This window comes from Cryptotermes secundus, unplaced genomic scaffold (genome assembly GCF_002891405.2).
Source record: "Cryptotermes secundus unplaced genomic scaffold, Csec_1.0 scaffold4095, whole genome shotgun sequence".
NCBI lineage: Eukaryota > Metazoa > Arthropoda > Insecta > Blattodea > Kalotermitidae > Cryptotermes > Cryptotermes secundus.
The window spans coordinates 4,123-29,579 of NW_019738072.1; the positions used below are offsets into that span (position 1 = coordinate 4,123).

Here is a 25,457-nt window from a genome sequence, read left to right on the forward strand (position 1 = left end):
TTGTCATATTTGTATTTTGTTTTAATTATTTTCTGTACCTTATATACTCGTGCTAACTTTGTAATTGGCCACTGTGCTGTTAAGTTATTGCACCTAAATAAACATGAATTGAATTGAATTATTATTATTATTATTATTATTATTATTATGTATTGGGGATTACAATATTAGTAGAAGATACAGATATAACCTCTATGTGGGAACCACTAACCTCCTTGAATATCAGAAGGGAGTTTACTGTACTGGAATTAAGTTATTAAATAATATTTTCTTATAATCAGATATTTGAATCACAGTATAGGAGTGTTTAAACCAGCAGTAAAAGAGAATCTTCTTTCTCATTTATTCTTTTATTAATCCTATAGATCATGGTACAATGATATATTACAAGTCTTTCAGCTAATATACATTATTAAGTTATAACAATCTTAATATAAAAAATTATATAAGATATTCAACATTTTATACATTATCTACTATATACTTCTGTTTATATCAGTAGCCAATATTCGCGAAATCATCATTCAAATAGTCCTCCACTGAGTAATCGCACCTCATAATAAGTAACTTCTTCAGTTCCTGTATGAACTGGTTTTTGTTTTGTATTTCTTTTATGTTGTTAGACAATTTGTTGTAAAAGATACAGCCAGCTACTGAAGGATTACTATTATAAAGTTCTAAGTTGTGCCCGTATATATGATAGTCTTTATTATTTCTTGTGTTATATGTATGTATTTTTTCATTCACTGTGCAGTTACACTTTTTTTTACATATAGGATTGTTTCTTGTATGTATAGCAAGTATACTGTTAGTATCTTTAAATTTCTAAAGCTATCCCTGCATGATTCCAGATGTTTGAGCCCTGCAATGTATCTTACTGCCCTTTTTTGGAGTACAAAAATTCTTCTAATGAGGGTCTTATCACTATGTCCCCATACTATTATTCCATATGATAGATGAGGCTAGATCAATCTGTAATGCAACGTTCTTCTTTCATTTAAATCGAGTATTTTAGATAGCCTGTTAATTATGAATAGGTTATGGCTAATTCTACTGCAGGTTTTTTCAATATGTAATTCCCAACTCAAGGTACTATCTATTACTACCCCAGAAAATTTATGCTTTTTACATTTGATATTTCCCTATTCTTTATTAGTATTTTTAAATTACTTTCCTGCCTCCATTGTTTTGTCTGGAAGAGAATATAGTACAACAGTGAGTTTTAGATGGATTTATAAATAAATTATTTGTCTCAAAGTATTGCTCTACCACTCCTATATTATTTGAAGTCGTGTTTTGGAGCTCATTCATATCTTTTCCTACAATCATTATTGACGTGTCATCAGCATACATTATTGATCTGCCATGTGTTAGATGTGGGATATCGTTTATGTATAAGATGAAGAGTAATGGGCCAAGGACCGATCCCTGGGGAACTCCGTATCTCACAGGGAGGCTACTTGACAAATATTATTTCATGCGATTGCCTTCTGTGTGTGTTACATTTACGTGTTGAGTTCTGTTTCTGAGATAAGATATGATTACACTGATATATTGGGTTTTCGGACTTTATCCATCGTCCTGGTTTTTAAGATAACTAAAAACACGACGTTTCGGAAACTGGATGTGTTTCCATCCTCAGGTGAAGGAAAACACCTATTCTGTTGGGTCTGTTAGAAAGAGCTAGCCTCAATCGTCCAGTGATTTTGTCTTCACTCACAGTACTACTTTATTACATTTACTGCACTTATTATCCACTAGAATGTTTTGCCTGTTGCTGCCATAATCCCGACGAAGATTCCTTATTGTCAGTCTTATCACTTATTCACACACAATGTTAAAAATTGTGCCGTAATGTACACACTAAATGAATAAATATAGGAGAAAAAACAGTATTTACCGCACTTCTAATTCGCCTTTAAGAAACCACACACGGTCACTCGTTACCAGTTCCTTCCACACACTCATAGCAATGCCTATCTTTTCAATCTTTTCAGATATACTTTCAAGCAGATAATTAATCAGAACTTGTACATATATGTATATATGAACACATACACAACACCATCTTATTATTTATAAACACCTCTTCATACCAGGAAACAAATGTACCTTGAATTGCGTATTAACACTTGATGTTGTACACCGAATACCTTCTCTGTATAAGAATATACCTTAATAAAAATTGCAAGGTATAAATAAATGTAAGAAATATTGTGGTGGTTCTTTCAGCTAATTATTTTGGTGTATTCTGTTTTATAAGAGATGTCTGTAAATATGTACTTAGCAGTTACAACTTTGTATTTACATTTATGTTTATATTTGCATTGGAATCAAGTATTGTATTTGTATTATGACGTATTCTGTGTCCATGGCTTAGACTTTGAAGGAGCTATGTAATGTAAATAAACTCTGTTCTCTTCTGTGCTAGTGACGCTATTTAATTCTTTTAGAGGCTGGTTATTAATACTGATTTTCACACAATTTCCTCATTGCAACAAAAATTATCTCGATAGTAGTGATTTATTGGGTGATTTAATGATACTGGTTCAGCTCCTGAAATTCCCATCTGATGATGGGAAGGTAGTCACGAACAATGAATATATAATGATTTGGAAAGAGTCAATCCTGGACTCTTTCAAGGTAACATCCAAGCATTTGTATAGAGAGAGCAAAGGAAAACAGTGAGAACCTCAGTTCGGGTAGCCAGAACTGGCTGAGTTCTGAATAAGGCATGTACTCAAACCAGGTATAGGTTTTTATTGTTACACCAATCTACTTGGTAAGGATGATATGATTTGCACATAACTTGCCATCCATTTGAATGTTTAGACTTACTGGTACATTTATTCTCTCTGTACAGCGGCATGATAAAAAAAAAGAAAAATATTCTGTGGTTGTGGACTGGATTCATCCGGCTCAGGGTAGGGAGCAGTGGTGGGCTCTTCTAGAAATGTTAATGAAGGTTCCATAAAAGGCAGAGAATTTCTTGACTGGCTTAGCAACTCTCAGCTTCTCTAGATGAATTCTCTATGGAATTAGTTTGTGTTTGATATTCCATTAACAGAATGTGCCATTTACTGTACCCCAATAAATGCTTTAAAATGGGACGCTTGCCACTCAGAGGGATACACAAGAATTTTGGGAATTTTGTATAGTTTCTGACTGGATGATTCTTATAGCACAAGTGATGAGCCTAGAGATTGATACAGTATATTCATTTAAGTGATTGGTGTTGTTTCTATTTATTGTTTCTATTCTATTTCTATTGTATACTGTGTTTTTCTTCAGCAAACATTTCCATGGTATGAAATCCTCCTTCAGAATTTGTGTGCGGGTTTTAAGTTTGCCTGCCATTGCAGCGTTGCTAGATTCTGGCTGGCTTCAGTTAGATTCTGCGCTGTAGCAAAGATTCACTTGTGATTAAATTCTGTTATAACCTAATTCAGAGTTTAAAAATGCAGTGCAGAAGCTTACTCCTTGGCCACAATATGTCTGCATGAAACTATGTTGCCACAAAAACAGAAGCCCAGAATATTAGCATTCTCAGTAGTTAACAGAATTTCCTGAAAACAAAGGAGGAATATTTCACTCCATAATTCCAGGTATCTGACAGAAAATTCTTCTATGTTAACAAGTCATCATTCTCTAATTTAACACTAAACACAAATCACCCATTTGGTGTCTAATTTGTATCTGTAACTTACATTTTGATGTTACATGATTCAAACAACTTGTGGAAAGCACATTTTTAGAGCATACCATTGGGACAAGACTGTACTTTTTAAAGGATAATAAAGACATAGCTGGAAGTAAATATAAAAGGGTTATGTGAATATTCATTCTGTTGTTTAAATGTGGTCTTTTTCTACAGCTCTTTTTGATGTGTGGAGGTTGTGTAAACACTTTGTCCATCAACGGCGAACACTTCCTTAAAAAAATGTAAAGCGTGTTACCAAGACAGCACCAAAGGAGTTGTAGTACAAACCCAAATATATAGAGAGGGTTACAACAAAATTTCAACCTCCAGAAATTACACTTGGATCTTAATTATTAATGTCAATCTTATAATTAACTAAAACAGTACTTTTAAAAATGTTTAACGATGCTTCTCTCAGCATAAGCAAAATACAAGGAAACAACTTGTCATATAATTTTTTTTATTGCTAGTGGGGTGGGACTAAGTCCCTTGTACTGTGGCCACTTCTGGCCTATTGTACCAGCCCCAGATGATAGGTGAGGGTGATTGTGGAGCAATTGGTGAAATGAAGATTGGCAGGAGAAACCGAAGTAGTCGGAGAAAACCTGCCCCAGTGCCACTTTGTCCACCACAAATCCCACTTAGCCAGACCCGGGATCAAACTTGGGCCGCCGTGGTGGGAAGCCAGTGACTAACCGCTTGAGCTATGGTGCAGCCTTGTCATATAATTAATACACTTAAAGATATCCAAGTGAGGCTGAAACATGTTGTGATCTAATAAGTGAAGGTAGCGTAGCAGTGAAGAACAGTCGCAGAATCATAAGATGACAATGAAAGTTCCAGGAAAGGACAGAAGTTTAAATATTAAAATAGCCAATTATTGCAAGAGGATAGTTAAATATAATATTATGAATAGTATGTGAATATGTGCAAAAAATTCATGGTCACTAATTACTATTCTTACATCTCCCACGTAATCTGTGTGTGTGTGTGCGTATGTGTGTACACACACATATCTGTTTTCCTCATCCAATCCTCAGTACTGTCCTCATTCCCCCTCTTCATGTACACACTCAAGAAGATATGATAAATCAGAAAGTTGAATCATGGCCTGACCTCTCTTCCTGGCAACCCAATGTAGCCTCCTCTTCCATCCTCTTAACCATTTGGGAAAACCGTTGTCACTTTCTCTTACATTATATTTGCGTTCCAGGTACTGTAGTTACTAACTCAGTTCACCTACTGATTTGCTGATTAGACACATGTGGTTGAGTCCTAACAGCTTGCCTGTCTGCCTGCTTGAGTGCTGTTAGTCAGTAGAGGTCTTACATTGAGCTAGTGCTTACTGTGTCTGTGATACAGGGCAGGTAGCTGTAGGTGTGTGCTTGCCATTGTTTAGGTACCAGTGACATGCATAATGCAGTTTGTTAAATAAGAAGTCTTTGGTAATATTAGGAATTGAATTTGCATTATTAGTTAAATATTTTCTTTAAATTTTTATACTAGATTTTGGAGTATGTGGAATAATGAGAAATTTTCTTCCAAAAGTTCAGGGCTTCTAAAGGGGATACAAATGCAGATGTAACCAAGTATTTTGTGCTGCAGTCAAGTTCAGTAAAATGTCTTATGTGCTCTCTCTCTTCCCATGTATGAAACTATGGGGGGGGGACTGTGGTCACAGTATTACTTACTCATGGAGCTGAGCCCTTGTGGAGGAACCGCCAATTCTGCAGCTACTCAAGAATTTCCCAGCATTGCATGGAACCCGAAGGTTCATTACCATGTTCACAAGAGCCCTCCACTGGTCCCTATCCTGAGCCAGATCAATCCAATCTGTACCATCCCATCCTATCTCTCTAAGATCCGTTTTAATATTGTCCACCCACCTATGCCTTGGTCTTCCCACTGGTCTCTTTCCTTCTGGCTTTCCCACCAATATCCAATACACATTCCTCATCTCCCCCATTCGTGCTACATTCCCTGCCCACCTCATCCTCCTTGACTTGATCATTCTAATTGTACTTGGAGAAGAGTACAAGTTATGAAGCTCCTCATTATGCAGTTTTCTCCAACCTCCTGTCACTTCATCTCTGTTTCGTCCAAATATTTTCCTCAACACCCTGTTCTCAAACACCCTCAGTCTATGTTCCTCCCTTAATGTCAGAGACCAAGTTTCACACCCATACTGAACCACAGGAAAAATTATAGTTTTATATATTCTAATTTTTATGTTTTTGGACAGCAGACAAGAAGACGAAAGATTCTGGACTGAATGGTTCCTGAGTTCAGTCTCCTCTTAATTTCCTCCTGAGTCAGGTTTTGATGTGTTATCGTCCCCAAGTATCTGAACTGTGCCACATTTTCAAAACATCTGTTTCCTGTCTTTAGGTCATGATTTTGTCCTGCATTTTGGTGATGAGGCGGCAACATATACAGTAGAAATTGGTTATAACGTCATCAAAGGGACCTAAAAATAGTGTCGTTATAAACAAATGTCGTTGTAACCAAAATGGGCACTTCCACAGTAGCCTTATGTTAGTCACGTAAAAATCTACCAAAACCGAGTTAAAATGTTGCATTTTTTAGTGAAATACGTAGTTAAGTACAGACTAACGTAACATTAACGTGGAATTGCTATGGATTCTCCATATCGTTTGTACTGTAGAATTCACCAAACCAAATTCGCGGCATACATCAGCTTTTTCCTTCCATTTTCTATTTCACGAATCACTTTAACTTTCTCTNACGTCAGCAAGTACAGAAAGTGAGGGTGGGCAGACACATCGAACTTTCCCACGATATCAGAGAAATTCAGGAATGAAAATGACGTTACATACGAGGTTGATGCATTTGTGCATGTCGTACTAATCAAGGTATAAAAACAGTTGCTTTATGAGGAATTAGTTCGTACCGTTGAATATTTGACGCAATAGATAAGGTGTCGCAGAAACCGATGTTGCTATAACCAAGTTTTACTGTACTTAGTTTTCTCTGTGTTTACTTTTAGGGAAGCTCACTGTAAATAGCGAGTGATTACAGAAGTGAGTTAATAGATGTCTGATAAGAGATGCACAGACTTTTAAAATTTTACTTGTTATTCCATCAGAACCTGATGAGTTTTTTGCTTTGAGGGAATGTAGTGGTCTTATGTCACTTTCAGTGGTTGGAATTGTGTTAATACAAAGGAATTTTTTAGGAAGTGCCTCGTTTAAAAATGATATGGCATCACCTCTCACTTCTTGATGGAAGTTTAGATTTTCAGTAATTTTCAGAAAAGTGTTAAATGCATTAGCCATTACTTCTGGTTCCTTTATTTTTTCATCATTTATAAGAATAGATGGTATCTGTTCAGGCAGATGTAATTTTCATGTTTTAATATATTCCACTTTATTTTTATCCGATTATCCAGTTTTTCAGTAAGCCTACAATAATACTGCCTTTTAGCCTTTTTCATAACTCTCCTCAGGATTTTGCAGTACTTAATGTTATATGCTATGATGTGGGTGTTATTACTGCTCCTGCTACGTTTATATACAGACTCCTTTTATTTTTGCAAGATATTTTTATTACTTATGTAATTCAGTCATTTTGTAGGCTGCCTACACTTTTATTCTGAACAGGAAAATAGCTTCAACGATATTTGGACAAATATATAAAAAAGAGTTAAATTTATAGTTTGTATCCTTATTTTGATAAATACTGTTAATTCAACTTCAAAGCCACAAATAGAACAAATTCTTTCAAGGTCACTCATTGTACAGATTCAATTGTCAGTAGTTAAAGGTAGTCCCAATACTTTTGTACTTCATTTGTATATCAACCAAATAAAAAACAGCAAACAAATTACTTAAATAATAATTTCATTATTTACATTGTACACTTCAGTAAAAAAACTACTGTGAAACACTTCATTCAAAATCAGTGTCATTGAGTAAAGTACAGAAGGTGAATATACTGCAACTTTATTGTTATTTGTGTCCCATGTGACAGTCTTTCATTGACTTAATGTTTTAGAAAATTCAGACATTTAAATTGAAATAATGTTAATACTTAAACAGGAAACAAACTTTCAGAAATGATATTCTCTCAGGAAGATCACCTTTTACTCTAAACACAAAATAGCTCTGAGGAAAGCATTTTGAACTTGGGCTGTAAAAGGCACATATGGCACTTTGAAATTTAGAGCACACACATACCAGTGTTTGTCAATTATATCTATATGCTTACCCCTCTCAACCCTCCTGTTTATTCAGTTCATCCATACCCAGGCAGCGATCATCCATCCTGTGTCAAATCTCATCCATAAGTTCACTATCCCTACTAAGGTCTTTTGTGGTTTACCTAAGTCCCTCCAGGCAAATGCCAGGAAAGTACATCAAATTAGGCCACTAGCAGTTTCTGCTACATCCTTTCCAAATCACTAATCATACTACCATTTCACACTTTACAGTCCTGAGAGTTTTGGTAAATAAGCAATCAGAAAATTAAATTAAATTCTTTTTTACATATCTCCGTAGAGTAAAGTGAGTATTCTGTAATGTGAGTACTAAATTGGGTTGAGATGTTTAAAGAACATAATTTTGCTGACAAAATTTCTCATAATGGGTGGATTGCTATAGCAGTTTATCCTGTGTCATCATGGCTGAAATTGAGGAATCCATGGAGAATGTTGACAACCCCTTTAGTAGTCAAGATTTTTCGGACTCAGATCCTCCATCACCAGAACAGCTACTTGCCATGTTGGAAAAGCTGGCAAGTCTATCCAATGTAGATCAAAAAGAGGTGCTGCAAGAATTGTTCAAGCGAAAGTTACTTCCAGAACAAGCACCAGTAGAACCTGTTCAGCAGCTACTAACTAGCCAGTTTCTTGTTCTTCTGGCTTTGTTTTTTATCATTGCTACAGTGTTTGGTAAGAAATTTGGAATAGTTACTAATGCTAGATGTGTGGTCATGACATTAATTTCCACTTCTTGTAACCTTGTATTTACTGACTGTTACCTCATGTTGTTTGTTTTTGTAAGTGCATTTAGAGAAACATTTTATATTCATTTCTGTCCATGAACCATTGAACCATATACAAGCTTGAAGTATTGTGAAGAGTCACAGGAGCTTGAAATATGGTGTGCACTTCAGCTCTATGACATGCAGTGTTGCGTATTACGTAGGTCGTACTGAAACTCATGAGCAACTTTTTTTTTGCATGCAACCTGGGAACAGCAGACGAAAGAGAGTACGCTGGTAGGTGGAACCAGCTGTTATGTTAACCTTGAGTATCTTGTGACGTCAATAGCTTGCATCACATGACCAGTATCACACCATGATATGTCGTTTCGCCAGCGTGCTGTCATCAAATTTCTTGTGAAAGAGGAAATCCCTGCTGCAGAAATTCACCAGAGACTTCAGCGTGCTTATGAAAGCGTGTGCATGGGTGCAAGCAGTGTTCGAAGATGGGTGAGACATTTTAAAGATGGGAACAACAGCATCGAAGATGAACATTGGAGTGGTCGTCCTCAAACAGCCTCAACTGAATGCGACAAGGAAAGAGTGGATGAGATCATACAAGATGACAGGCATGTGACTGTGGACACAATAGCCCAAAAACTTGGAATAGGGCACAGTGCAGTACAGGAGATGATTGAAAGCTTGGGCTATAGGAAAGTTTGTTCTCGTTGGGTCCCGCAGTTATTGACCGAAGACCACAAAGGTCAGCGAAAGGCCATCACCTCAGAACTGCTGCAGAGATATCGACACGAAGGTAATGATTTTTTGCTCTGTATTGTGACAGGTGACGAAAGCTGGTTTCACCGTTTCAAGCCTGAAATGAAATGGCAGAGTATGGAATGGCACCATTTGCATTCTCCATCAAAAAAGAAGGAAAAGACAGTGCCATCAGCTGCGAAGGTGATGAGCACGGTCTTCTGGGATGCAGAGGGGTTTATTCTGGCCAAATTCCTGGAACCTGGTCAAACCATCAATGCTGCTCGTTATGTCCAGATGCTGCACAAGCTCCGTTGTGCATTGCGCGATAAACGTCCGGGATGAAACATCATCATCCTGCATGACAACGCTCGCCTCACATTGGAAGCAATTGCAAAGATGGGGGGGGGGAGTTCTTCCACACCCCTCCTGTAGCCTTGATCTGGCATCCTCCAGCTATCATCTTTTCAGATTTGTGAAGTATCAGCTGCATGGACAGCCTTTTGAGACAAGGGAGGCAATTCAGAAAGCAGTGCGTCAGTGTCTTCGGATGGCTGGAATGGAATTTTACAGAAGGGGAATTTTCAAACTCCCAGAACGCTGGGAGAAATGTTACATAGAAGTGGCGATTATGTGGAAATNGATTATTTTATTATTTAATGATTTCGTAATAAAAGGGTGAATGGAAAGTGTTATATTACCAATTATATAGTGATTCCGTCATAAGGGTTGGATGGAGAGAGAGTGAGGAGACAGTGAAAGGAAATTCAGTTCTTGTTTTTCTTCTTTGTGGACTATTTTGCAACATAACCACCATCTGGACTATATATCATTAAATTAGAAGACAACTGATTAATTGTAAAGGATTTGGAAAGAAGTGGTACTAGCTACTATCCTTGCATTTACATGAAGGAATTGAGAATAACCACAAAAATGAAACCTCATTTAGAATAGCTGGTGTCGTGACCAAGATTGAAGCCAAATTCCTCCCGTAGATGAGTGTTAGCATTATGCCAACCCACTCATTGAAACCATGCTGTTATTTTCGATTTTCTATACAAACAAAAGAGTGGAAAAAGTACAAGTAATTGGGCTGAACTTCTTAATGACATCCTCATGGTTGAATTTTTTTATGCTCTCTCTCTCTCTCTCTCTATATATATATATATATATATACCCCTTTGGACCTTGGCCACTTTTTCAGTTTCTTAATCCTACACACAGTCAGTAGGACTACTTAGATGGGGGTGAGCCTGTCGCAAGGCTGCTGCCTACACACAGAATAAACACACAGACATCCATGTCTCGAGTGGGATTTGAATCCACGACCCAAGTGTTCGAGCGGGTGAAGACAGTTCGTGCCTTAGACCGAACATCCACTGATCAGTGAACTTTTCTACACAATAACTTTTATCCAGGATGAAATTAATTTATTTGTGTAAGTGCTGTTTTTAAATGTGCTGGTGGATGTAATTAAGAATACCTTTGATATGAAAATTTGGGTCCCGCCTAGATGAGATTTTGTCAGTTTGTTGGAGTTAATCTTAATTTAAAAACTGTACAATCATGAAGCGAGCTTTTGGTATACATGTACTAACTGTTACATAACATACTAATTTGAGATACTGCTTAGGATTCATCAGTAAGAGACTGACATAACAAATCTGTGAACCTACTACAGAAATAGTTGTTGTATGTTTTTTTTATTACTAGTGGGGTGGAACTAAGACCCTTGCACTGTGGCCACTTCTGGCCTATTGTACCAGCCCCAGATGATAAGTGAGGGTGATTGTGGAGCAATTGGTGGAATGAAGATTGGCAGGGGAAACCGACGTACTTGGAGAAAACCTGCCCCAGCGCCACTTTGTCCACCACAAATCCCACTTGACCAGACCTGAGATCAATTGTTGTATGTTACTAAATTTAATTTATGTTGTAATAGTATTCTGAAGAAATTTTATTACTGAGCAAGTAATTCCTGTATTCTGCCATTGTTAACAGCCTAGATATTTTTCTATTGCCTCTGTGGTCTAGTGGTCAGCGTTCCTGGCTACAGATCCAGGGGTGCTGGGTTCGTTTCCCAGATCTAACAGATTTTCTGAGAAGTAGAGGGTCTGGAACAGGGTCTATTCAGCCTCGTGAGTATAATTGAGGTGCTACTTGAATGGAAAAGTAGTGGCTCCCGTCTAGAAAACCGAAATTAACTGCCATGGGGATTTGTTGCGCTGACCATGCGACATCCTCTATGAGCTAAAGTTGGCACTAACTTCGCCGACATGCAGTTGTCACTCAGTCGGTATAGCTCGCTTGCAGACTAAAGCCACAGAGTTTGTTTTTATTAAAACATTTTAAATCTGTGCGGAATTATCTTTTACCCTCAAAGGGGCAGGAAATTTGCTGTAAGTTTCTGTTAGGTAGGGTTAAACATAGGACCCCGCAGTATGCGAGTCAGCCTTCTCACATTTCAGAATGCCATTTTATGGCATGTTGACTCCCATAAATGAATATACTGCTGTTCTGAGGCCCAATAAATGTTAGTGTGTTGATTTTATTCATGTGATCGACACCTCAGAGAGTACAGTGGACAGGCCTTATCGTTGTCTCATGTTCCAGTAATGGCAGGTGTTTGCTTGACAGAGTAATATTAGGAATTAAATGCCCAAGATAACTTGAGTTATATTGAATATGGTTACAGTAAAAGTAAAGAGTTTGTAAACCCTCTATTCCCATAGATAACAACCGGGTATTGCTCTATATTTATCTGGATTTGCCCCTGTAGTCTGAGTAGTCGTTCATTTAATGCCATAGACCACTTAAAAATATATTTCAGGCATAAAATATTTATTATTAAATAGAAATATATTTTATTTCAAATGTGAAATATTTCCCAGGAGACCCTGGGGTCCATCTCTCCTCTCCAATTGGTTCCAGAGGTGCTTTTCATTAAGAGTGATGGCAGTTGGAATGTACAGCTGATTGCACCTTCTTGTAATTTCACATGTAAGAGTCCGTGGAGTGCAAACTGTATTTCATATCTCCCTATACAACTTCATGGCATGAAGATTAGATAAAGAGAGGTAGCTGGTACTATAGACATATTGTCATGTTGCATACCTTCGCTAGGTATGTTATTGGCATAGAATGATCAGACTTACATCATGAATGACTATTGGAATTATTATCAAAGCACCTGTAAATCTGAGATCTAAATACCATAACTGCCAAGATATAATCGCTTTCATAGAGCATATTCTGAAAACTCTCATGTTGTCAGTATCGTCTCTTTGCAGTGACATTAATCTTAATGTAAAATCCAGAATTCTGTATTTTCATCTTATTTCTCGAGTTTTGAGAGGAATCCATAGGGTTTTTAGAATGCCATAATAAGATAAATTGATTTTACTTTTAATATTTTCTATATCTTGGAATGACCACCTCTGTGGTCTAGTGGTCAGAGTTACTGCCTACAGATCCAGAGTTACCGGGTTCGTTTATGGCACTATCAAATTGTCTGAGAAGTAGTGGGTCTGGAATGGGGTCCTCTCAGTCTTGTGAGGATAACTGAGGACCTATTTCAAGGAAATAGCGGTTTCAGTATAGAAAACTGAGATTAGCAGCCATGGGGATCCATTGCCCTGCTTATAATTTGAAAGAGATATGGTCAGAATGAAATATATTTTATTCATACTTCAAATGGCATACAGCATTCTTTGTCAAGTTGTGCTCCTGAAATGCATGTTCCATCATATGAACTATGCCTTGATTGAGCAACATACAACTGTTTTTGAGAAGAGAGGAATTTAGGGACCCAAGATCAAGAATCCAACCTTATAAAAGCTCTGTCCTTGGACCTCTTTAATTGTGATCATTTACATGTTAGTTAAATGGGACCTCGATTGGTGTTTCTGTGAACTTGTTGCAGCTGGCATAGTGCAGACAATGAGGAACTTTTTTTTTATAGAGGGAGCAAGAGAGAGAGAGAGCGAGAGAGAGAGGGACAGTTGTTTTAATACCAAATCAGAGACTTCATCAGTACTCAGAACAGTGTTGATAATGGACTGAAGATGGCAGACCACCTAATAGTCCATATAGTGCCTTTGTGTTTTTTTACTTGTGTGGATTATGTATCTATGCACCATATCTTCAAATAGCCTCTTGAATATTGTTTCAAAGGTCAGATAGAAGTGCATCCTCAGATAGCATTCTGTGATAAAATTATCTCCACAAAAGAAGTAATTGGCAAACGAGAATATCGAGTGTTTTTTTTTTTCTTTTCACACTATCTCTAGTTACAGTATTTCTTTTATTATATCATCTTTGGTCCATTATGTTGTATCTGAGGATCATGTCAGTTTATTGCAGTTAGTGATACTGAAACATCCATTACTGAGAGAATTTCTGTCTTATAAGAAGGCTAACAGTATGGCCAGTGAGGATGTACATGATGTGACAGCAGGAAGCGATGGAAGTAATGATGCTATGAGCAAAAAGGTTCTGGGATTATTGTCCCGCCTTAATGAACATTTGTCGCCAAGCGTTAGATCTCAGTTGACCAATATGGTGAGACAATATAAAGAACTTGATGATTCTGAGAGGAAGGATTTTGATGAAAATGTGAAACAGCAGTTAACGGACCACGTTGCTAATGCTGTCAGGAATCAATATATATCAGAAATGATGAGTAGTATACTTGTAGTGGTTTGTGGTGCTACTGTTTTTCTTCTTTTTGGTATGAATCTTCTTTTTAGTTTCTTTAGTGAATTGATATTTAATGCATACCTAATGAACTTTCACATATTGAGGCTGTAATGAATCATTTCGTTACACTTGACCAGTTTTGTAGGGTTAGGCAGAGTTGGAAATGCTAGTCTAAATTTAACCAGAAAGTACCAAGTTGACCACCCTTGTGAACACGTTTGTGACCCAAATCATGTAATGTAGAATTTTATCCAAAATAAATTGAATAAATCACAAAAGTAGTTCCTAAAATTCACTTGTGAATGTCAATTTTAAAAGGATCCTGATGATGGTGTATTACTGAGTTTTTGAACTTTGATTTTCTTCTGCATTGATATGTCGAGATTTGGTTCCATTTATTTTCCACTTACTCTTCTGTCTTTATTTTATGTCTTCATATGCATTTCAACAATTTTTATTGTAAAGTTATATTGACTTATGTGTCCAGTTATTGGGTATAGCTTTTTCTAATGGATCCCACAGAATAGGTGTTTCCCATCCTTTCACATGAGGGAGGAAGTAGAGCCAGTTTCTGAAACGCGTTTTTCCAGACGCTTGACAGAGTACAAAAACTCAGTACTCCTCAGTAGTGGATAATAATATTGTAGGCACAGTGGCCAACTTTTTATGAAATTCTGTATGAACATCATGCCACTCGAGTACTCCCCATCTCCATACTCTTTCAAGTCCTACCACCAAGGCAGTCATGTGAATTTGTTAGGTGGGAACTGCTCATGCCATTCACTGTACATCAGCATTGTATGTTGAAGTTTTAGATGGTTCTAAGTTTTGAAAAATATACTTTGCTAAGCCTTCAATGCACAAATGTCTTCTAAATAGTACCTAAATATTCAGTTCCTACCTCTCAAGAAACATGGTGAATCTGAACAAGATCTAAGGGTTTGTGACAGTAATACAGTTATTGTGTTTCTGAACATTATTCATAACATAACATAACGTTTTGGAGACTGGCATCTGTCTCCGTGTTTACATGGAACGTACTCAGTGGGCCCAATCAGCAAACTCATCAACTGTGTGTTTTAAATAAAAACAGGACAGTGGACAGTGTCCACAAACACAATAATTATATTCTGAATCTACATTATAAAGACCAACCAGTTAATACTGTTTAGGGAAATAATCACCGTTTATTCAGAGAGTATATATAGTGATACTAGTGGTATCAGCTATTATTAAAACCATTAAGGTCTAATGCTTTGGAACTCAAAAATTCACTGTGCTAATGGGTGTTGCTTTTAATGCTTATTATTTCTTATTGTTCACACTACTAGCTTGGCAGTCCTGAACATTTGAAGTTGTATTTGCATGTATTCAGGTTTAGTTTTCCCAGTTACAGGAAAGTAGGCACTAGGATCAGTAAATAACCTGACAGAAACTTCTCCTACATAATAGTTAGGTCAGCTTGACTTCCGGAAAATACTCCATATAGTTAATTTTTTTAATTGTGGTTTAGAGTGATTTAAATGATTTTTCTTTACTGGGTCACATCCAGCCCAATGTTTTTTTCCCTGTTCACTTTAAATGCAGCTCTTTTCATATTCCCTGATGCAGAATCTACCTGTTAAATGAACATTATGTTATATTGAACACTGCGTGTGATTTTTTGATCACTTATATGTAAATGAACAAGTAATGTTTTAATTTACTTATGCATAATTTCAATTAAAGTGTGTATGATGTGGTCTGAATTTGTAAAGTGTGTATGTTTGTAATTGCCAAATGATAGAAATGGTAAGAAAAGGTATTGACACTATGCAACCTTGCAGATGCAGTGTTGCTAAATAACTTTAATGATAAGTAATACAAAAGAAAATTGTCTGATCATATGCAAGTATTATCTAATGTGATGAAATATGCACTATAAACTTAACATTGCTTGATGCTGCTGCTAACTTCGTTATGACATGTAAGGAATAAAATGATACATTCAGGCATCATGCCTGTAACAGGAGTTACCATAAAAAGGGACTTAGTTTTAGAATTGCCTGAATAAATGGCTTATAATGTTGAAACTTTTGAATTATCATGATGAACAGAATTTATAGAACCTTATTCAGTTTTAGTTTATAACAGATCTCTGTATTAAAAATGTCATTTTTATAATTTATGTTGTTATAAATTAACTATTTTTCCCTCCACATCATTTTTGTAGTCAACGTTATGTTGCATTTTTTTTATCGTCAATTCTAATTTCTCTTTTGGATATGGCTCAGATATGCAAATTTGATGCCATGTTGAGTTCACTACTTGGAGCAGGGTTCTAAAGAACCAGTGCGAGGGAGTTGTTATTCATAATTCTTAATTATAATATAACAAGCTCCTCATTTTTGACCACTGGCAATTAAATTGTAGTGAAGTGGAATACATTCAGTTGGAAGCAAGAACTTGTGAATGTTAATCAGTATGAGAAATTCAGTATATGTATGCTAGAATTATAGGTATTCAATACTAAATGAAAAATGCATGTCAGTATATTGTTCCAATATTGTGTATTTTATAATTCTTGATTCAAAGTGTGATGTAAGAAATATGAAAGTAATTTTTGGTGTGATTTTTTGCTTATTTATTAAAGGTATATTTGTGTGTATTACTGAGTGTATTGAGTATACACATGTCACCAAAGGATTCATTGTTAGAGTGAATATGTGGTTTATCCATATTGATATCCATGCAATAGATATGCGGAGTGCGCCAAAATAATAAGATAAATATTTATATATGGAAGTTTATGCTGCCATGAATGGCATATTGTGAGTGAAATCAATCACATACATGATACTAATTTTTTTCTTTATACTATTGCAGTATTCTTTGGATACAAGCTTTACAAGAGCTTAAAAGAAAAAGAGCGTAAGCGTGATGAGAAGAAGAAACTTCGACAGCAGAAAAAGAAGAAGTAAATTTGACAGTGTGGCACTTGAGAACCAGGAGAAGAAATCGAAAATGGACCTGTACTAAATATAGTGTATTACTGGTTACAGGGATTACTTACAAACTGGTTTATAACTGTACAAAAATGAAAAAGTGACAGAGCTTTATGATGGAAACAAATGTTTGCATTACATGGGAGGGAATGGTTACGGTAATTTTAATATGAGCAGTAAGAAATGTGATAACCAAAACTGTCATTAAACATTAAAGTATTTCAGTTATGACAAGGTCCCACCAATCTTGACACTGTCTTCACAGTTTTTCATATCATATATTTCTGTAGGTTTCTTTGTGGTATCTTGTACATGTTAATACCGTGAAATCGCAAAATATTGGGGATATATTTTTACTGAAGATTGTAAGATAAAAAGTTTCTATGAAGCTCTTTTTTCACTATATCCCTTACCTTTATTTACAGTTAGTTTATTCTTTTTAGTTTCTGAACTTTGAGAAAATAAATGGTAATTAAAACCCATTGAGAGTAATAGTTGTTTCTTTTATGTTATCTTTTAATTTTATCTTGTCTTATGGTTCTAATGATTTGCTGGAATGTTTTTAATGCCAGGGAAATTGCATTTACTAATGTCACCAAACTGCCTAGTACTTAACTGTGTAGAAGTATTCTTCAGTGATATTTTACTATTTCTTATTTTAGTATTATTGAAATTGATCTTGATTTCCTCACAGATGGTTTTAAGGTATGTTTAAATATTATATTATATATTATTTGAAAACTGCAAGTACAGCTTAGAGATCCATTATTGATATTATTTCTTACTGCATATGTTTGTTTAGTCACAGTTTCATTGTGGGTTAGTTGGTTTTCTATTTACTTGCATGGAAGAATATTGAAGCATTTATTAGAGTAAGATAATTCATAGCATAAATACATGGTATTCAAATAGTACATTTACATTTAAAAATAAATATTTTAAGTGTTTTACGAGCTTAGTGAGAATCTTTCTTTACATTTTTTGATAACTTATAAATAATAAATGATATTATTAGGATGTGGTATAGTAGTGAGACTCAGAGATTAGCGCATCATACAGGAGCCTCATAAAGTAATTCTTACACATGTAAGGATAATCTGTAGATTAGAAAATTTTATGATTTACATGTGTGATAGCTTGTATAGACCCAAGCCGAGAAGCATCTTGTTTCACAAGGGCTATTGAAATACATCTATAATTGGAATATTGTCATCATTTTTGTGCCAAATGTAAGCTGATAATTGATAGTGGTTATAATTGTTTATTGATCCTTCCACCCCCACTCAAATGTTAATGTCAACATGGAAAGTTTGAAACTTTTTCTTTGTCAGTGAATTTCAATTCATTCATGGCAAGTACATCTAAACAGTATGTTTTTAAAGTAGTAGTGTATTTACTATTCATTGTGTGAGTCAGGAATATTTTTTATTTTTACAGGTGCCACATTCCATGCAGAATGTGGAATTAGAAGATTTAACATGTTTGCATGTTTGATAGTGAGGTGCAACAAAAGTTGCATATATTTTGGAGAACATATTCACATAGCATGCCATGTTTTTAAAATAGCGGAGAGTAATGGGTAATATTGTTAGTGATGTTTGCAGCAATAGATGTCTGGGGTTTGAGAGTGTGCTATATGTACAAATAAAATAGGCACTCACATTAATCATCATATTGTCACGCGTATGAGTGACTATAGATGGGGTTTGGTTTGGTAATTGGATTTATTGATCACTTGTACACACATCTAATAATTACAAGTAACTATGGCACCATCACTAATCTCCGCACTTTACAAATCCCTAGAGCACATGCTCAGTCTCCTTAGTCTGCTTTTGCTAGTCATTTCATGGTAACGGAACTTAACAATGGATTTTCTTCAGCTTCTGTGCTAATGTCATTGCCCACTGGCTAATACTCCTTACAACTGACTCATTACTCCCAGCTTTTTTCCACTTATAACCCCTTGGCATGAACTGCACAGAAAATACTGTTCTATTGTTGCATGCATGCTTTGGTAATTACCTAGCAGCAGCCGCTGATTAAAGAGTGACTGCTTAACAATGGATCTGCATGCTACATTGCTCCCACTTGAAGGCTGTTCGCCCCGAATAGCCTACAGGCATACTGCCATTTCTTCTTTTCTGTGGTCTGTGCTTGTGACGTCTGTGATCAGCCTCGCCTTCCTTCCCCATGGTTCTGTTTCCATGGTGATTACTCTGCAGCTGCTCCCGCTGCTTCTTCCTTAAGGCCTCTTGTCCCAAGCGGTTCCCTCATAAGGTGCCAGTCAGTCCATGTATACTACCATCATCCTTTTCTGCTTGTTGCCGGCAAAAGATCCAAGAGTGGTCGATGCTCCTACGTCTCTGGCTCTTACTCTGTATGCAGTCTCTTCTTTCCTTTCAAAGAGGGCCAACCCCTCCACAATGTTCTGACACTCATTTTCCTCGGTTTAATAGAGGTCCCGCATATTTGCTTTGCAACCTGCAACTCATGAGTTTGTCCACAGGCCTTGCTTCCCAGACATGGCTACTGTCTTCTGCTTCATCCTCTCATGTCGTCGGTTTACCTCTTCCTCCTTAGATGTAGCTGCTGTCTTGCACCTTGATTCCTCATGCTGTTGTTTTCTCTCGATTTGCCCAACGTCCCTTCGCAAACATCCATCCTTTTGGGGTCCCTTGTGCAGTATTATCCTTGCCTGGTCCCTGACGATCATGTCCCTTGTGCTGTGCAGGGATGGCACAGCGGGTCATCTGTCTGCATACAAACTTCTTCCAGGACCCATTATCGCCCTGGGTCCGTTTCTTCGGCTGTTGGCAGTGTCCTATGGCTAAATGCCATTCCTCCAATGTTCCAACAGTCTCCACTGCAGCCTCTTCATTAGGGACCTCTGATGCTCCATATCAGACTATATCTCTTCCAGATTTGCCTCCAAATCCATGGCCTCCATTTCCTCTAGAATGACACTTACTGTGGGTTTCATTTCTGCTTGTCCAGATTTAATTTCCCCTTTCATCTCTTCTTTGCTAGCCTTAATGTCTTCTTTAAAGTTAGTATCCATTTTTTCTTGAATGGCACCTCTCCTGGCTTGGTGGATATCCATCTGGTAGATGAGAATGCCTTGAAGGGCCTGAAACTTAGACACTTCTGACACCAGTTGTCACATGAGGGAGTAACTAAACACAGGGTTTGGATTAATTACTGAAATTAATGAATGCTTATTACTCATAACTACAATTAGTCATAGCACTTTCACTGTTCAATGGACTCTACACTGACAACAAGAACAATACACTCCAAGTCTTCCCACTGCTGCTTTACATACCTGTTGCTTGGTAATGGCTTCTAACAATGAAAATTCTTTTTGGTGCTCTGTGATCAAAGGCTCCTCTCCTGGCTGGCTGACAACTGTTTGCTAACCACATACTACAGCCCTCCTGGTCTGTGCTGTTGGGTCTTCGCCAGCGCAGTCATTTTTGGTTTCAGGTCTGATCAAGATTGTTGGCCCTCCTTGTATAACTTTGGCACAGACTGCCTGCTTCTTGCTAGAGCGCAGCTTCTGGGTGTGCATCTTTACATGGCCCAGCCAGGCTTGTAGCCCACATTATCCTGAGACCCTATCTTGGATCTCACTGCTTTGGCATTTGGGAGTGGCACCAAACTCACAAGGATCTTGCTGATCAGGACTTTCTTCTTATCGGCTGCAGCGTTGGAAGTTACGGTATAGGATTTCCATGGTGTCCTTATCTTGATGGAGAACTCCATGGATGCTGAATCGCCTATACTGTCTCTTCTGTGGGCACCAAAAGCCATCTCTCTGCCACCACCACCTTTAAATTCATCATTTTCTGTATTTTATCATGGTGTTTGCCTTTCGCCTTCATCATCTTCTCTATCAAACCCATCTGATTCTGTAACTGAGAAAGGTGTTTGTCCCACATCTTTATCTTTATAAAATCCATCACATTCTGAAATTGAGCAAGGTGTCTTTCATTCGCCTTCATCACCTCCTTCACTAATTCCATCTCTCACTGTCCTACAAAACTGCCAGCACCATGGAAGGAGCTCAAGCATCACTGGTGAAAAGAGGGTAATGAAGAGGCTGGAAGGGACAAATACCGGCCAGAAATTCTGCTCGTCTTCTGGTAAGCTCCTCCAGTACATTTCCCAGGATGGCATTGATTTCATTTCATTTGTTGTGTCAAGGGCTTCAACTGGGACTTCTTCAGAGACTGTGATTGGTTGAATGGCTGGGATTTGTTTGAAAGATGGGGTTGGTGTGAAGGCTGGGATTGGTTCAGATGTTGGAAGTGGTTCAGACTCTGGGACTTCTTCGGAGGCTGGGATTGGTTCAGCAACTAGGATTTGTTTCAAGAATGGTGTTGGTGCAAAGGCTGGGATTAGTTTGGATGCCAGAACTGGTTCATACTCTGGGATTGTTTCGAAGGCTGAGACTAGTGCTAAGGCTAGAATTGCTTCAGATGCTGGAACTGATTTGGACGCTGGGATTCAGGAGAACAATTCTGCAGGAAATTCTACAGAAACTATTTACCTTGTGATGATGGATAATATAATCATTCCTCTTATCGCCATTTTTTGTTTATTTTTCTAGACTTGTAGTTAAAGAGATTAGTTATCTCCTCCTTCCTCACATGGTCTTCTTAGTCCATTGTAGTCTTCACTAGCCGTTGCTTGGTAGCAGCTTCCAGTGGTGGACATTCCACTTACTCTGGATTCCCGAATTATCCCTGTGCTTCAGGTACCAACTACTGACAGCAACAGCTTATAACAGACAAACTGCAGCAGTCCTCTGCTAACCAGTTCACTTCACTCCACTGTACTCCACTCAACTGAACTGAACTGAACTAACCCACCAACCAACTACTTCACTTCACTTCACTTCACTTCACTCAACCAAACTCACTTTGCTAATTGTCCTGTTTATAAGATCTCAGCATGGACTACACAGAAAACACCGCTCTTCTATTGTTGAATGCATGTATGTTGTGGCCATTACTTAGCAACAGTCACTGTTTCACAGAGTCACCAATTAGGAACGGTTTGTATGCTACAATATCAACAAGGTGATCTCTGTACCATTGGATAATAACTCCATTTTCCCCATGGCTAATTGTCTGAGAAGACTTCTTTATCAGTTTGTTAGTTTGTTTGATGACACTGTGATGAACACACGGGGGTTATGTAACGTGAAAAAGCAGGTGATGGGATGATTATTAATTTTGAAGTGGGAAGAATAAAGAAGGAATTGGTAAGGGTTTGTTTTTAAGTACTATTCTGTCACTGCTAAGAAAGACACAAAAATGCTTGTCTCCCAGCTGAGTTCAAACCATGTACCCCCTGAATATGAAACAAGTGGTGGCATTCTGTACCTCACATGCACACACGCACAGTCTGTTAATCTCAACTTCATTGTTTACCCTAGCATTAACTAACAATTTTTCACCTGTAAGTAACTGTCATAATGGACACACAACTGTAGCTTATTATGTGTACAAGGATTTCAACAGTTTTCATCCAGTAGCACAATAAAATTTACTTGTAATGGTTCTCCAACTACACAAGTTTTACAGCTGTCTGGCATACCATATTTTTTGTCAGATTAATCTGAAAGTGTTGTACCCCTTATGGTCCACCATTTTCTGTTTAAGATTTCAGCAAAATCATTGACAGCTGAGTAAATTTGATTTTGGCCAGTCTGACATAGTACAGTATAAGAAACAGAGAGACATAAAAGAAAAATCTGAAATAATGCTGTCTTTTTTTAGATATCTTCAGACAGTTGTAAATTCTGAATATGTTTCATTGGTGTAATGTTAGACAGTGAAGTGAAATGTTTGTTATGGATCTGCGGTGTTCTCTTTAGGAATACTATAGTTATCCCTGGATATTTTGCAGGTGTCTTGGGTAAAACAGCCTGTATATGGTTACAGTAGTATTGTTATCATGTTTTTTATGTAAATGTAATTCATATTCTACTTGCTCTCCTCATATTGAAATTGTGTTATGTTTCCACATAATTAGTAACTTAAGCAGTAAATGTATGGGGAAGCAAGTAGGTACTGCTTCCTGTGTAGATATCTGAAGATGGCTGGTCCCTGTGATTAACTTCTGTTATTATCATAAATGTGAAAAGGTTACAGTCGCTTTGATTATGTAGTATGTGTTCTATATTTGGGTGATGGTTTCATGTTGGTCTGTAGAGAGATTTGTTTAATATGTTGCTTATTTTCATAATATACTAAACTACATGTTGGTAGAGTGTTTATATATGATAAATTCAAAATTACATGACTATTGAAAATTATTGTTCCCTTAAAAGTGTTCTTGCCTTTAGTTGTAATTTTCATTATGTATATTCATATTAAGACAGTTCATTTAGTAGAATCTTTTATTATGGAATACAGTGGGACATCATTAGGACATTCTACATTGGAGCATTGTTATTCCAACTCCATTTTAACAAAGAAAATAGATGATTTTTGTGTTCAGTGAAATTTTTGTTTATTGGCATATGGAAATTCATTCTGTATTTTTTCACATGTTAATGGCATAGAAAATTATATTTAATTATAGACTGTGATGTGAATGGTAAAGTATTTAGAAGTAATAATTAGAAATATTAAATCACTATTTACAATATGTAGTCCCATACATAGAATGTATTACAGTGCAGTATCATATTACTGATTTGTTTCTCATCTGCTGATAATCAAAACAGAACATAGCTTTGCCTGGATTGACTTTCGAAAGCTAAAGGTGTTGTTGCTGTCAGGGGCAGATCACTGGTGAACATTGTAGCACTTCTCATCTAGTTGACAGATGCTGTTTGTGTTCATTCAGCATACAAGTTTTATTGTACTAATTTGAAGTTAATGTCCTGAACATGACATGTTAAGAGAGGATCATTCTTTGCTTCAGTACATATAGCTACATTATGAACATAATGACATGGTGCAAATAGAATATTTTTCTTCATTTCTAATTGCTCCTATGTCATGAAAACTTCAGCAGTGAAGCTTTATAGTTTTTTAAAGAATATTTTCAAACATAAATAAAGAAAATATCTTTAAACATTGGTTTTTAGTTATGAATTACCAAGTATATTGATTTTAATTCTAAATTCATTTCTATAATCAACACAAAAACTTTTTCTTCAGGTAACAACACCCAAGGATTGAAAATTAACATCATTTTCACAGTTTGATTTTGTGGTTCATATTTGAATTTATTTTGGGATTCTGAGTGAAGTACAGAATATGTAGGATAATTGTCAGAGAAATGGTATGATTGGCTGTTGTGGTGCTTGCAAGCATGTGTGGTGAGAATGCAGTTGTGTTTTAATCAAGGAGCCTATTTCTGTACCGCCATTTTAGAGGGATTTTTTACTTTTACATAACTGTTCACATCTCTGATACAGTTTTAGAAGTTTTCTTGGTAAATATTTAAAACTCAAGGAGTAATCCATTATGTGTTTTAAATAATTGCATGTTTTGCAGGAAGTGATTTCCAATCACTCTTTCATGTAAGATGATTGTCGTTGTATTCAGCAACTCTTTGTTAAGTTTGTGAAATTATGAAAAAGCTAAATAGTTCCGTTCAATGTGACTGGTTAAGAATTTTCTTATTTAAATTATTCACGCCCTTACATGTTTCGATCTTCAGAGTGTCACCTTTACATCAATACAGTTAGAAGCCACTATCATAGTACATATTGGTTTAGATCGATAAGGAGGAATACAAAATTTGGAATACCGCAAGGGTCTACATTGGGCTCGCTTTTGTTTCTTTTATACATAAATGATTTACCCCAACATATAACAAATGGGGAGGTTGTTCTCTTTGCAGACGATACCAATATATTGGTTATTGATAAAGATAAAAGCATCCTTCAAGATAAAATAAAAGAGAATTATGATCCAACTGGAATCTTGGTTTTCAAAAAACAATATGATTATAAATAATGATAAGACTAAAGCTATGTTATTCCAGTTAAAGAAACCACATGACATCTCAGGGCCAGATATTATTTTTAATAATATAAAAATTAAGTATACATCTCAGTTTAGATTTTTAGGTATTAATATAACTCAAAATCTCAAATGGAGTGTACATATTCAGTCCTTGTGTTCAAAATTGAATAAGGTATGTTATATTATTAAATCTTTGAAAGATGAGGTAAGTTTACATATACTCAGGAATATATACTTTGCCAAATTTCAATCGTTGGTAAGTTATGGGTTGATTTTTTGGGGAGGGGAAAATGAAAGTATTAAAGTCTTTAAAATACAAAAAAGGATGCTTCGTTTCATGAAAGGTGTAAATAACAGAGTGTCATGCAGACCTTTATTTAAAGAATT

At 36.5% G+C, this 25,457-nt stretch overlaps 1 long non-coding RNA gene across 5 annotated transcripts; it reads left to right on the plus strand.

Annotated features, from left to right (window-relative positions):
- Positions 1-5,024: 5,024 nt before the first annotated feature.
- Positions 5,025-17,039, plus strand: LOC111870695. 5 transcript variants are annotated; one of them, XR_002843903.2, is made up of 3 exons: positions 5,025-5,099; positions 8,320-8,609; positions 16,961-17,039. It is a non-coding gene; the product is annotated as an uncharacterized LOC111870695 (long non-coding RNA). The 5 variants fall into 5 exon arrangements; XR_002843905.2 differs by having other exon boundaries at positions 5,025-5,077; XR_002843904.2 differs by having other exon boundaries at positions 5,025-5,077; positions 8,323-8,609.
- The last annotated feature ends 8,418 nt before the right edge of the window (positions 17,040-25,457 follow it).